Genomic DNA, 16370 nt, shown 5'->3' with positions numbered 1-16370 from the left:
TTCTTACAATTCAATTTGTATCCAAGCAATCCCCATGTATGTTGTTTCGTCATTGGAAGTCGGACCCTAAGCACTCGTTCTTGATGCTCTGATTGCTCGTGCACTCTCTTGATGAGGCTTCTCCTTTTTCCACATTTTGCAAACCCTGGGGTACAAAAGCAAAACAATCTTCAATCGAGCCCGAGACACTGGGATATAAGGCATCATCTTTGCGTCAATGCCTCAATGCAAGGATTTGATAATGTTTTCTTCATCTTAATGAACTCCAGTAGAGTAGTACCTACTCTTGCTAGACATTCTACCGGAGATCGGTCTACTACAATATTGCGCCTAACTTTGCAAGGACGCCTTGTTTTCTCATTATGTCGTAATAGGCTATTGCTGGAAAATCTCAGTCTTCCTTTTGAAAGATTATAAGGCACACAATGTGTTGGATGTTGACTGCAAGTTGTATTACGTTTATGGTGTTGATATTAAAAAAACCAATTTTCCCTTAAAAACCTAGCTTCGGTAGGTTTTGGACTGCTGTATCATGTTTTTTCCCTATTTTTCTTGATTAACCAACCAATATTGTTCCCGGTTAATAATCGATAGGGAGGGGAAACTTTAATATTGATACCAAAAATGTCTGGTACTCTCTCTTAATCAAATTAGTTGACGCAATTTTAATACAACTTTGTACCGAAGTTGTACTAGAGCCATGCCAATTAATTTTGATCGGAGGGATTATGTTTTATTAAAAAAAACTAAGACCACACAAGAGAGTTGTGTGCCTTCTGTATTAAGGAGAGAGAGGTTCCAATTTAGAAGCCGAGTGAATCACTTGCAATTCTCTCGACTCCACCCCATGATAGAAAACGAGACTACTCCCCAAAATAATTTCTATCCTTCACTCTCTTCCAAAGCTGGAACTCTGCATATAAGCCTAACTACCTGAGTGCAAGAGAAGGACCTATTCTCAAAGACACGACGCGACCATTCCGCTCTAACCAGATGAACTGCAAGGTATAACTTTCACTTGTTGTGTTGATGAGTTACTGGAGTTAGGAGATTGTCGAACTCGACATGGATGCCACGTACTTGAATGACACGTGTTAATCATTAGAAAACGTATTCATCTTGGTAGACAACCAAGACATCAAACCTGACGTTTGATCCATGATGACCTTGGATATAATACAACCACATCCACTGAACATGACGACAATCAGTGGTTTGGTAAATACTAGCAAATATGTCTATGTGTTGCAACGGAAGAAAATAATTAGATTATGCAGATTATGCCAGGATGAGATAAAGACTTTTAAAATGTGATTTCATAAACTACGTCTGAATCATGTCATGATGAGATAAGGGACTTTCAAAATGTCATTTAAAAAACTGAAAATGTGATGGTCTCATCACAATTTGATTACCTAAGGCAGCACAACAACAACAAAATTGGCTGGGCAAACTGCATTGATAAACCCTGCCTGAGCTAGACCGATGAATAGTGTGTCATGCCTTGACCTAGCGTCGCGGTGTTTTCCATGGCTAGTAAAACTATTGTACTAGAATAAACATAGTTATGTATGGAGGCAAATTAGACATTTAGTCATTTTCATATAACTTACAAAAACTAATCCATATAAAGTTGTGTCAATTTTTTGGGGGCTCAACGATTGTACAGAACATAGAATCCTTTTATTTACTCGACGTGTGATGGACTAAATAAAATCATAAAACGACCTCTATCGATCCCCTAAAATACCTCTATGTAAGCGCGGTTCATTTTGCTCATTATTTATGGACATGTTTGAATGGATCTGTTTGAGTTTTGTGAACATTTTCTAAAGTTTCATGCATATTTTTTAAAATTTCTGAATATGTTTTGAATACATGATCATTTTTAAAAATCATGCAAAAAAAATTTCACAAACTTTTTATTGAAATCGTACATTTTTTTATAACATGCAAACAATTTTTGTAAATGATGAACATTTTATGATTTCCCGAACATAATTTGAATCCACAAACATTTTATGATTTTTCAATTTTTTAAACTCACTACTTGTTGAAATTTAGAATTTTTTGGAAATCCTAAATTAATTTAAAAAAGGAAAAACAAAAACAAAAACGAGAAAATAAAAACCAAAAGACGAAATGAAAAAAACATGGCGTCATGCCCCGTTCATAGAAGGAGGCGTGCTTGCTATTTAGAGAGAAAACGAGAGAAAAAAGGTTAGACCCCTGATATCAAACCAGGGTCTCAAGTGGGGAAGACCGAGGCCTTAGCCATTGCGGTGGTTGTGTGGTTATCACATATAAGGGTGTCACTTTATAAGAACCGAGCGCGACGGCGACTTTGAAATAAAATCAAATCATTTTCTTCACTTGCGGGTGACATAGAGGGTAATTTGTGGCAATTTCGGTGTAATTTTTAGACAGACGGACAGAAGCACTAATGACACTGATGACTTTACTAGTAAAAAAATAAATCGTGAAACAAGGGGATACGTTGAAATATATTTCTGACGGTTCTTGAAATGTTGCATTTGGAATCCTGTAGCCTTACAGGTTCGGCGCGCCGATAGATTTTTCTCGTGGCTATTTACTCGTGTCACATGGCAGGAAGAAAAAAAAGAGCTGGTAGCGCCAGGGCTCTAGATCTGCGGCAGTGGTACCATTTGTTCATGGCCGTACCTAGGTCTCTAGAGCCTCAATGTCGTGTGAATGCTGCTACTCGTAGTACTCACGACAGGGCCACATCTGCTAGCTAGACTGGGTCAAACCGAGATATGCGTACACGCATGTGCTCTGATGATCTCCACAGTCCCGTCCCCGTCCACAGAATTGACGCGGCCTGGCCGGCCCTAGACGCCTGCCACGGCTCCATGTCCATGCCTGGCGATTAAACCCGGCCGCCCGGCCGCCCGCTGAGGCTGCGCATTCCGCGAAACCAGCGGCGGGCTCGGCCATGTTTTACAAGATTATCCACCCATCGCACGTGCTCGCTACTCCTGCATAGCAAAGCAAAACAATGATGCTTGTCTGCTTGTGTCCTGCACGATCGTACAATGTAGGAGTATAATATATGCAGTCCTGCACGATCTCTACAGCTTCATCAGAGTGGTTCCATTTCTACTGAGTGAGAGTGCCTGACAGATCGAACGTGTTTGTAGTACGTATGTGGTTGATCGCTCCGTCACGTCGATAGCTTTTACTCGTTAGTTAGGCTGATCGTACGGTACTAACAGTAGTGACCCTTAAGTGCTGACAAGCTCCTGCTCATTAAGCATTGCCCAGCCTAGTGGCACGTTCAAATGTCGGTGGAAGAATGCTGCCAGGACGACGGCGACCTGCCTTTCCATCCGATCCGAGGGTGGGGTATCAAGACTTGGTCAGAGCGCGTGTTGTTACTGGTGCTGCTGGGATCCATGAGAGTACGAAGGCGACGACATAGTCAAGCAGCACTAGCTTTTCCAGCTCGCATGTACCTTCGTAGTACTCTGCGCCGTACTGACGGGCCAAGTAACCAACCCTCTATGCACTGTACGACCGGTCATGGTTCGTGCGAATGCATCAAAGCTAAATGCCACTGTAATTCTGTACTAGCTCCTGCATCTGCATGCACCCCTCACCGTTTAAAGCAAATTGGAGAAGAATCACAAAGATTTCCAAATATCTATATCTATACTTTACAGAAAAAATCCGGTACTTTTGAGTATTCAACTTGGAGTACACATGTAAGTCGCAGCCGAACCCTTTTTTGCACTTTTAAACCCCTTGACTTTTCTGGTAATTCTTTCTTAGATCATATTTATGTCAAACAAAATTTTCAAAAAAAAAGTCAAACAAATGTTTTTAAACGGAAATGTTAACGCCCACACGTGTGGGCGTTTGCATCTCGCCCACACGCGTGGATCCGCGTCCGTTCGTGAGCGCACGGATCTTGGCATGTTTCTAGTGCCACGTAGGACTAGCCTGGTGTGTGGGCGTTCACCTGGTCGCCCACACGGCCGTTTCACCACACAAGAGGGGCTGGTGTGTGGGCGTTCAGCAGTTCGCGCCAGACGCCACTTTGCACGTACACACAAGGGCTAGTGTATGTGCATTTGCCATCTTGCACACACGCCCGTCTCCTCTCCCACACCCAAGCTGCTAGTTGCCATGTGTTTTGCAGCGTACATGGCAACTGCCCCTAGTGTGCTTTATAAGCAGGTGACAACTCTCTTTTTTACCCGAGTTGCCATGTGTTTTGCAGGGTACACGGCAACTGCCTAGTGTGCACGTAAGCAGATGGCAACTCTCTTTTACCGAGTTGCCATGTGTTTTTGCATGGTACATGGCAACTGGCCTAACGTGCACGTAAGCAGATGGCAACTCTTTCTTTTTACATGGCAACTGCCCTAGCATGCTTGTGAGCACATGGCAACTCTCTCAACTGCCTAGTGTTAGTATGTGGCAACTCCTAAAGTTATGAAATCATGACAACTACATTAGATCAGACCATACATGACAACTGCAGTTGAGCAACCATGGCAACTGGAGTTGTCCGACATGGCAATCGTAGTTCAGCGACATGGCAACTGCAGTTAAACGAACATGGACGAGGGTCTGGACCATGGCAACTGCGGGCGCGCGGGGACTGTCGCGCGTGGCGTGCGGGACCAGGAGGGTACGAGGCCTGACATACGGGCGTGTGGGCGTTATCAACTTCGCCCACACGCACGCGTGTGAGAGGGATCGGGAGGGGAAAAAAGAGGTGTGTGTGCATTACTTATTTTGCCCAAACATATGTGTGTGGGCTGTTCCTCTTATACACCACATAAAATGTGTTGGCGGACTCCCTAACGCCCACACGTAAATATTATTTTAGAAGCAAACTTATAATCTAGCGCATGGTACATTTTTTGTACCAACGGCGATCCGGATTGCAAATAAACACCCATTAAAACACGTTCAAACACGTTCTGCTTTGTGTGAACACTAAGCCCACATCCAGTGAGGATGAGAAGGAGGATAAGCGGCAACACAAATGTAATGCCTTGCTAAAATAATGAACGTGGACCTGTTGGTTCGTTAGACATAATTATTGAGTTAAGAGCGTGTATTATTTTTTTCTTCCGCTGTAACGCGCGACTCTTTTGCTAGTGAATGTAAAGCAGACCTTGCTTTACTCGATCATGAACCCATAATTTTAGAAAAATCATGCACTACTGCCTTACTCGTAGAAGGGCAGAACGCTTGCAGAACCCACAGTTTTTGCACGGCACATCCATAACTGAAACGAGAAGTTAAGTAACCAAGCCGGAAACTCGGGAGACATGTCTGCTGACTCGTGTCAATGCTATTTTGAACTCCAGTGTGACATGCGTCTTTCAGGAAGCCATGGCGAAGCAGCATTAGCCTACCATAATTAGTTAGGTTTGACAAATGAAGCCGCTACCCTAATTAATAACGACTCGATCGGCAGCTAGATTGCACATCAGCGTCGGGGAATTCAGCTCAAGTCGTCGAGCTGATGGCTACAGGTTTCGACTTCGCAGGCTCACAGGTCTCCTCCAAGTTAATTAGTAGCACAGCGGCAGTTAGTAGCAATTGATTAGTTCAAAGACTTGGTACTAATTTTGGTTTAACTGCATTTGACCAGATTAACTGGGACATGATAGATCGGTCAAAACAAGCCAGAGCGCGCGCGCATCGTCTAGGTCGCGCAATTGATCTTGTCCGTTGGCATGCGCTACCAACTCGATGGCTAAGATTTGACATGTGTACTTTCTTCTAGAAGACGGCCAAGACAAACTCAAAAAAAAGAAGAAGAGGGCCAAGACAAACCCGGTGCAGTGGATCGAGTCATGTACATTGTAGACCAGCTGTTCCAGTGGAAATAAAGGCAGTCGTGGTCGGTCGCACTCGTACGTGAGCGATCCAACTGAAGGAGGATGGAAACAACATTGGCCCATAACAAACATGAACACCAAGATAGCCGGAGCCATGAAGAAGACGGAGTCCATGCATGACGCGTGCAGTGAATGAGTTACACTATGCGCCGGCCCTGGGGTGCTTCTCGTCGGGTCGCTATACGGCAGCCCTGTGCACATAATCAACGCGATGGCGTCCATGCATGAGTCCGTCTTCCAGGACAAAGGACAGGGTCCGTCATGGGCTCACGGCGCCTGGCTGCTAGCGCTGGCACTGCATCTGCCGGCGACTCTCGCCCACACCCATCATGCTCTCCGTGACTTCGTCCATGGCACGGACTCCATGCCCCGACGAGCAAGCAGTGCATGCATGTGTAGTTCGGACCAAGCTGATCGCTCGTCGGTCGAACCGGCGGCGCGTCTCCGAGCGAGGTCTGTGCATGGGCGTGCACACGGCCGGTCGACGTGTGCGCTGCACCCGCCCGGGGAACGTCGCTCTCGGGCTCGTCGGTTCGGCGGCCGTGCGCGTGTCCATGCATATGTCCATGTCTCGTGGTGGCGTCTGATCGAATTCGCTCGCCGTTCTCGACCGGAGCTCAGGGGTCACGCCCTCGATCCTGTGGCGCCCATCATTGGGTTGGGCCGGCCTTGTCTCGCCGACGACATCTTCCCATGCATCCACATAAATAGTTACTGTTCCAGGCCCATCCAATGGAGTATGGTCGCAACAATGATAAATGGATCACTGCGTGTTAGGAACGCACTCGCCCCGTACACGGAGACGGAGGTCAGGAACACACTCTTTCAAATGTTTCCCACGAAGGCCCCGGGGCCGGATGGGTTGCCTGCACACTTCTTCCAACGTCACTGAGACACTTGTGGTGCAGCTGTCACGAGAGCAGTTCTCGGCATTGTACAGGGGGAGGAGAGCCCTGAGTGTGTTAACGACACTTTGCTAGTGTTAATACCAAAGGTTATCAAACCCTACCCTGTTATCACAGTTTCGTCCTATCAGTTTATGCAATGTCTTCTACAAGATAGCATCGAAGGTTCTGTCAAACCATTTGAAGGTTATATTGCCAGATATTATTTCAGAGGGGCAATCAACGTTTGTTCCGGAAAGGCTTATTACTGACAATATAATTTCTGCTTATGAGTGTTTACCATTTCATAAAGAGGAACAAATCAAAGGGCAACAACTACTGTGCTCTCAAACTGAATATGATGAAAGCTTATAACAGGGTCGAGTGGAGTTACCTGGAAGCTATAATGAGGAAGTTGGGTTTTGCGGCATCATGGATCACGGTCGTCATGAGTATGGTCAAAACAGTTTTCTTTTCTATTTTATCTAACGACATCATTTTGGAGGGTTTTAACCCTTCACGAGGTATTCGACAGGGAGATCCTATCTCTCCATATCTTTTCTTGTTGGCAGCAGAGGGCCTTTCGTGCCTGTTAAAGTCTCAGAATGAATCATCCCAGCTAAGCGGCATCAAGCTGGCACCATCGGCTCCGCCGGTGAACCACCTTTTTGTTGGGGAACGTTGCATAAAATAATTTTTTCCTACATTCACCAAGATCAATCTACGAGTTCATCCAGCAACGAGAGAGAGGAGTGCATCTACATACCCTTGTAGATCGCGAGCGGAAGCGTTCAAGAGAACGGGGTTGAGGGAGTCGTACTCGTCGTGATCCAAATCACCGCAGATCCTAGCGCCGAACGGACGGCACCTCCGCGTTCAACACACGTACGATCAGTGTGACGTCTCCTCCTTCTTGATCCAGCAAGGGGGAAGGAGAGGTTGATGAAGATCCAGCAGCACGACGGCGTGGTGGTGGATGCAGCAGGGATCCGGCAGGGCTTCGCCAAGCGTCTGCGGGAGGGAGAGGTGTAGCAAGGGGGAAGGGAGGCGCCAAGTGCAAGGGTGCGGCTGCCCTCCCTCCCCCCTCTTTATATAGGGTCCCCAGAGGGGGCGCCGGCCCTGGAGATGGGATCTCCAGGGGGGCGGCGGCCAGGGGGGAGGCTTGCCCCCCAAGGCAAATGGAGGCGCTCCCCACCCTAGGGTTTCCAACCCTAGGCGCAGGGGGGCCCAAGGGGGGGCGCACCAGCCCACCAGGGGCTGGTTCCCCTCCCCACTTCAGCCCACGGGCCCCTCCGGGATAGGTGGCCCCACCCGATGGATCCCCGGGACCCTTCCGGTGGTCCCGGTACAATACCGGTGACCCCCGAAACTTTCCCGATGGCCGAAACTCGACTTCCCATATATAATTCTTTACCTCCAGACCATTCCGGAACACCTCGTGACGTCCGAGATCTCATCCGAGACTCTGAACAACTTTCGGTTTGCTGCACACTAATATCTCTACAACCCTAGCGTCACCGAACCTTAAGTGTGTAGACCCTACGGGTTCGGGAGATATGCAGACATGACCGAGACGCCTCTCTGGTCAATAACTAACAGCGGGATCTGGATACCCATGTTGGCTCCCACATACTCCTAGATCATCTCATCGGATGAACGACGATGTCGAGGATTCAATTAACCCCATATACAATTTCCCTTTGTCAATCGGTACGTTACTTGCCCGAGACTCAATTGTCGGTATCCCAATACCTCGTTTAATCTCGTTACCGGAAAGTCACTTTACTCGTACTGTAATGCATGATCCCGTGACCAGACACTTGGTCACATTGAGCTCATTATGATGATGCATTACCGAGTGGGCCTAGAGATACCTCTCCGTCATACGGAGTGACAAATCCCAATCTCGATTCGTGCCAACCCAACAGACACTTTCGGAGATACCCGTAGTGCACCTTTATAGTCACCCAGTTACGTTGTGACGTATGGCACACCTAAAGCACTCCTACGGTATCCGGGAGTTGCACAATCTCATGGTCTAAGGAAATGATACTTGACAATTGGAAAAGCTCTAGCTAAACGAACTACACGATCTTTGAGCTATGCTTAGAATTGGGTCTTGTCCATCACATCATTCTCCTAATGATGTGATCCCGTTATCAATGACATCCAATGCCCATAGTCAGGAAACCATGACTATCTGTTGATCAACGAGCTAGTCAACTAGAGGCTTACCAGGGACATGTTGTGGTCTATGTATTCACACGTGTATTACGATTTCCGGATAACACAGTTATAGCATGAATAATAGACAATTATCATGAACAAAGAAATATAATAATAACCATTTTATTATTGCCTCTAGGGCATATTTCCAACAGTCTCCCACTTGCACTAGAGTCGATATTCTAGTTACATTGTGATGAATCGAACACCCATTGTGTTCTGGTGTTGATCATGTTTTGTCCTAGGGAGAGGTTTAGTCAATGGATCCGCTACAATCAGGTCCGTATGTACTTTACAAATATCTATGTCTCCATCTTGAACATTTTCACGGATGGAGTTGAAGCGACGCTTGATGTGCCTGGTCTTCTTGTGAAACCTGGGCTCCTTAGCAAGTGCAATAGCTCCAGTGTTGTCACAGAAGAGTGTGACCGGCACCGATGCATTGGGTATGACTCCTAGGTCGGTGATGAACTCCTTCACCCAGATTGCTTCATGCGCTGCCTCCGAGGCTGCCATGTACTCCGCTTCCTATGTAGATCCCGCCACGACGCTTTGCTTGCAAATGCACCAGCTTACTGCCCCACCATTCAAAATATACACGTATCCGGTTTGTGACTTAGAGTCATCCAGATCTGTGTCGAAGCTAGCGTCGACGTAACCCTTTACGACGAGCTCTTCGTCACCTCCATGTACGAGAAACATGTCCTTAGTCCTTTTCAGGTACTTAAGGATGTTCTTGACCGCTGTCCAGTGTTCCTTGTCGGGATTACTTTGGTACCTTCCTACCAAACTTACGGCAAGGTTTATATCAGGTCTGGTACAGGTCATGGCATACATGATAGACCCTATGGCTGAGGCATAGGGGATGACACTCATCTCTTCTTTATCTTCTACCGTGGTCGGGCATTGAGCCGAGCTCAATTTCACACCTTGCAACACAGGCAAGAACCCCTTCTTGGACTGATCCATATTGAACTTCTTCAATATCTTATCAAGGTATGTGCTTTGTGAAAGACCTATGAGGCGTCTCGATCTATCTCTATAGATTTTGATGCCTAATATGTAAGCAGCTTCTCCAAGGTCCTTCATTGAAAAACACTTATTCAAGTAGGCCTTTATGCTGTCCAAAAATTCTATATCATTTCCCATCAAAAGTATGTCATCCACATATAATATGAGAAATGCTACAGAGCTCCCACTCACTTTCTTGTAAACGCAGGCTTCTCCATAAGTTTGCATAAACCCAAATGCTTTAATCATCTCATTAAAGCGAATGTTCCAACTCCGAGATGCTTGCACCAGTCCATAGATGGAGCGCTGGAGCTTGCATACCTTGTTAGCATTCTTAGGGTCGACAAAACCTTCCGGCTGCATCATATACAGTTCTTCCTTAAGGTGACCATTAAGGAAGGCCGTTTTGACGTCCATTTGCCATATCTCATAATCATAGTATGCGGCAATTGCTAACATGATTCGGACGGACTTCAGCTTCGCTACGGGAGAGAAAGTCTCATCATAGTCAATCCCTTGAACTTGTCGATAACCCTTAGCGACAAGTCGAGCTTTATATATGGTGACATTACCATCTGCGTCCGTCTTCTTCTTAAAGATCCATTTGTTTTCTATCGCTCGCCGATCATCGGGCAAGTCTGTCAAAGTCCATACTTCATTTTCATACATGGATCCTATCTCGGATTGCATGGCTTCAAGCCATTTGTTGGAATCTGGGCCCGCAATTGCTTCTTCATAGTTCGAAGGTTCACAGTTGTCTAACAACATGATTTCCAAGACAGGGTTGCCGTACCACTCTGGCGCGGAACGTGTCCTTGTGGACCTTCGAAGTTCAGTAGGAGCTTGATCTGAAGTATCTTGATCACCATCATTAACTTCCTCTCTTGTCGGTGCTGGCACCATTGGAACATCTTCCTGAGTTGCGCTACTTACCGTTTCAAGAGGTAGTACTTCATCAAGCTCTACTTTCCTCCCACTTAATTCTTTCGAGAGAAACTCTTTCTCCAGAAAGGACCCATTCTTGGCAGCAAAGATCTTGCCTTCGGATCTTAAGTAGAAAGTATACCCTATGGTTTCCTTAGGGTATCCTATGAATACGCATTTTTCCGACTTGGGTTCGAGCTTCTCAGATTGAAGTTTCTTGACATAAGCATCGCATCCCCAAACTTTTAGAAACGACAGCTTAGGTTTCTTCCCAAACCATAATTCATACGGTGTCATCTCAACGGATTTAGACGGTGCCCTATTTAAAGTGAATGTAGCTGTCTCTAGAGCGTATCCCCAAGACGATAGCGGTAAATCAGTAAGTGACATCATAGATCGCACCATATCCAATAGAGTGCGATTACGATGTTCGGACACACCATTTCGCTGAGGTGTTCCAGGCGGCGTGAGTTGTGAAACGATTCCACATTTCCTTAAGTGTGTACCAAATTCGTGACTTAAATATTCTCCCTCACGATCTGATCGTAGGAACTTTATCTTTTGGTCACGTTGATTCTCTACCTCATTCTGAAATTCCTTGAACTTTTCAAAGGTCTCAGACTTGTGTTTCATCAAGTAGACATACCCATATCTACTCAAGTCATCAGTGAGAGTGAGAACATAATGATATCCTCCGCGAGCCTCAACGCTCATTGGACCGCACACATCAGTATGTATGATTTCCAATAAGTTGGTTGCTCGCTCCATTATTCTGGAGAACGGAGTCTTGGTCATCTTGCCCATGAGGCATGGCTCGCATGTGTCAAACGATTCATAATCTAGAGACTCTAAAAGTCCATCAGCATGGAGCTTCTTCATGCGCTTGACACCAATGTGACCAAGGCGGCAGTGCCACAAGTATGTGGGACTATCGTTATCAACTTTACATCTTTTGGTATTCACACTATGAATATGTGTAACATTACACTTGAGATTCATTAAGAATAAACCATTCACCAGCGGGGCATGACCATAAAACATATCTCTCATATAAATAGAACAACCATTATTCTCGGATTTAAATGAGTAGCCATCTCGAATTAAACGAGATCCTGATACAATGTTCATGCTCAAAGCTGGTACTAAATAACAATTATTGAGGTTTAAAACTAATCCCGTAGGTAAATGTAGAGGTAGCGTGCCAACGGCGATCACATCGACCTTGGAACCATTCCCGACGCGTATCGTCACCTCGTCCTTCGCCAGTCTCCGCTTATTCCGCAGCTCCTGCTTTGAGTTACAAATATGAGTAACCGCACCGGTATCAAATACCCAAGAGCTACTACGAGTACTGGTAAGGTACACATCAATTACATGTATATCACATATACCTTTGGTTTTGCCGGCCTTCTTGTCCGCTAAGTACTTGGGGCAGTTCCGCTTCCAGTGACCACTTCCCTTGCAATAAAAGCACTCAGTCTCAGGCCTGGGTCCATTGCTTGACTTCTTCCTGGCAACTGGCTTACTAGACGCGGCAACTTCCTTGCCGTCCTTTTTGAAGTTCTTCTTACCCTTGCCTTTCTTGAACTTAGTGGTTTTATTCACCATCAACACTTGATGTTCCTTTTTGATCTCTACCTCTGCTGATTTCAGCATTGAATATACCTCAGGAATGGTCTTTTCAATGCCGAGGTGGAAGCGACTGAAGGATTCTGTCAATGACCGCGTCATCCAGGAGATTGACTCCCAGCTGAGTCAAGCGGTTGTGCAACCCAGACATCTTGAGTATGTGCTCACTGACAGAACTATTTTCCTCCATCTTACAGCTGAAGAATTTGTCGGAGACTTCATATCTCTCGACCCGGGCATGAGCTTGGAAAACCATTTTCAGCTCCTCGAACATCTCATATGCTCCGTGTTGCTCAAAACGCTTTTGGAGCCCCGGTTCTAAGCTGTAAAGCATGCCGCACTGAACGAGGGAGTAATCATTAGCACGAGACTGCCAAGCGTTCATAATGTCTTGGTTCTCTGGGATTGGTGCTTCACCTAGCGGCGCTTCTAGGACATAATTTTTCTTGGCTGCTATGAGGATGATCCTCAGGTTCCGAACCCAGTCCGTATAGTTGCTGCCATCGTCTTTCAGCTTGGTTTTCTCTAGGAATGCGTTGAAGTTCAGGTGGACATGAGCGTTGGCCATTTGATCTACAAGACATATTGTAAAGATTTTAGACTAAGTTCATGATAATTAAGTTCATCTAATCAAATTATTTATGAACTCCCACTTAGACAGACATCCCTCAAGTCATCTAAGTAAAACATGATCCGAGTCAACTAGGCCGTGTCCGATCATCACGTGAGACGGACTAGTTAACATCGGTGAACATCTTCATGTTGATCGTATCTTCTATACGACTCATGCTCGACCTTTAGGTCTTCCGTGTTCCGAGGCCATGTCTGTACATGCTAGGCTCGTCAAGTCAACCTAAGTGTATTGTGTGTGTAAATCTGGCTTACACCCGTTGTATTCGAACGTTACGATCTATCACACCCGATCATCACGTGGTGCTTCGAAACAACGAACCTTCGCAACGGTGCACAGTTAGGGGGAACACTTTTCTTGAAATTATTATGAGGGATCATCTTACTTACTATCGTCGTTCTAAGTAAACAAGATGAAAAACATGATAAACATCACATGCAATCAAATAGTGACATGATATGGCCAATATCATATAGCTCTTTTGATCTCCATCTTCGAGGCTCCATGATCATCTTCGTCACCGGCATGACACCATGATCTCCATCATCATGATCTCCATCATCGTGTCTCCATGAAGTTGCTCGCCAACTATTACTTCTAGGACTATGGCTAACGCGTTTAGCAATAAAGTAAAGTAATTTACATGGCGTTTCTCAATGACACGCAGGTCATACAAAAATAAAGACAACTCCTATGGCTCCTGCCGGTTGTCATACTCATCAACATGCAAGTCGTGATTCCTATTACAAGAACATGATCTCATACATCACATATATATCATTCATCATTCATCACAACTTTTGGCCATACCACATCACAAAACACTTGCGGCAAAAACAAGTTAGACGTCCTCTAATTGTTGTTGCAAGTTTTTACGTGGCTTCTATAGGTGATCTAGCAAGAACGTTTTCTTACCTACGTACAAGCCACAACGTGATTTGCCAACTTCTATTTACCCTTCATAAGGACCCTTTTCATCGAATCCCCTCCAATTAAAGTGGGAGAGACAGACACCCGCTAGCCACCTTATGCAACTAGTGTATGTCAGTCGGTGGAATCTGTCTCACGTAAGCGTACGTGTAAGGTCGGTCCGGGCCGCTTCATCCCACAATACCGCTGAAGCAAAATAAGACTAGTAGTGGTAAGAAAGTTGACAACATCTACGCCCACAACAAATTGTGTTCTACTCGTGCAAAGAGAACAACGCATAGACCTAGCTCATGATGCCACTGTTGGGGAACGTTGCATAAAATAAAAATTTTCCTACGTTCACGAAGATCAATCTACGAGTTCATCCAGCAACGAGAGAGAGGAGTGCATCTACATACCCTTGTAGATCGTGAGCGGAAGCGTTCAAGAGAACGGGGTTGAGGGAGTCGTACTCGTCGTGATCCAAATCACCGGAGATCCTAGTGCCGAACGGACGGCACCTCCGCATTCAACACACGTACGGTCAGCGTGACGTCTCCTCCTTCTTGATCCAGCAAGGGGGAAGGAGAGGTTGATGAAGATCCAGCAGCATGACGGCGTGGTGGTGGATGCAGCAGGGATCCGGTAGGGCTTCGCCAAGCGTCTGCGGGAGGGAGAGGTGTAGCAAGGGGGAAGGGAGGCGCCAAGTGCAAGGGTGCGGCTGCCCTCCCTCCTCCCCTCTTTATATAGGGTCCCCAGGGGGGCGCCGGCCCTGGAGATGGGATCTCCAGGGGGGGCGGCGGCCAGGGGGGAGGCTTGCCCCCCAAGGCAAGTGGAGGCGCCCCCACCCTAGGGTTTCCAACCCTAGGCGCAGGGGGGCCAAAGGGGGGGCGCACGAGCCCACCAGGGGCTGGTTCCCCTCCCCACTTCAGCCCACGGGGCCCTCCGGGATAGGTGGCCCCACCCGGTGGACCCCCGGGACCCTTCCGGTGGTCCCGGTACAATACCAATGACCCCCGAAACTTTCCTAATGGCCGAAACTCGACTTCCCATATATAATTCTTTACCTCCGGACCATTTCGGAACTCCTATTGACGTCCGGGATCTCATCCGGGACTCCAAACAACTTTCGGTTTGCTGCATACTAATATTTCTACAACCCTAGTGTCACCGAACCTTAATTGTGTAGACCCTATGGGTTCGGGAGATATGCAGACATGACCGAGACGCCTCTCTGGTCAATAACTAACAACGGGATCTGGATACCCATGTTGGCTTCCACATACTCCTCGATGATCTCATCGGATGAACCACGATGTCGAGGATTCAATTAACCCCGTATACAATTTCCTTTGTCAATCGTTACGTTACTTGCCCGAGACTCGATCGTCGGTATCCCAATACCTCGTTTAATCTCGTTACCGGTGAGTCACTTTATTCGTACCGTAATGCATGATCCCGTGACTAGACACTTGGTCACACTGAGCTCATTATGATGATGCATTATCGAGTGGGCCCAGAGATACCTCTCCGTCATACGGAGTGACAAATCCCAATCTCTATTCGTGCCAACCCAACAGACACTTTCGGAGATACCCGTAGTGCACCTTTATAGTCACCCAGTTACGTTGTGACGTTTGGCACACCCAAAGCACTCCTACGGTATCCGGGAGTTGCACAATCTCATGGTCTAAGGAAATGATACTTGACAATTGGAAAAGCTCTAGCTAAACGAACTACACGATCTTTGAGCTATGCTTAGAATTGGGTCTTGTCCATCACATCATTCTCCTAATGATGTGATCCCGTTATCAATGACATCCAATGCCCATAGTCAGGACACCATGACTATCTGTTGATCAACGAGCTAGTCAACTAGAGGCTTACCAGGGACATGTTGTGGTCTATGTATTCACACGTGTATTACGATTTCCGGATAACACAGTTATAGCATGAATAATAGACAATTATCATGAATAAATAAATATAATAATAACCATTTTATTATTGCCTCCAGGGCATATTTTCAACACTTTTATTCGCGGATGATAGCCTGCTGTTTTTCAAGGTGAATGTCAATGGAGCAGAGGAGGTGTCAAACCTATTGGATGCATATTGCAGGGCCTCGGGACAGAGGATTAACAAAGATAAATCATCGATATTCTTCAGTAAGGGGTGCCCGCAAATTGTCAAAGATGCAGTTAAAGGCTGTCTTCAAGTGCCAAATGAATCTTTGAGTGATAGATACCTTGGAATGCCAACTGACGTAGGTCA

Source organism: Triticum dicoccoides, chromosome 2B (genome assembly GCF_002162155.2).
Source record: "Triticum dicoccoides isolate Atlit2015 ecotype Zavitan chromosome 2B, WEW_v2.0, whole genome shotgun sequence".
NCBI lineage: Eukaryota > Viridiplantae > Streptophyta > Magnoliopsida > Poales > Poaceae > Triticum > Triticum dicoccoides.
This window is presented reverse-complemented; position numbering follows the sequence as displayed.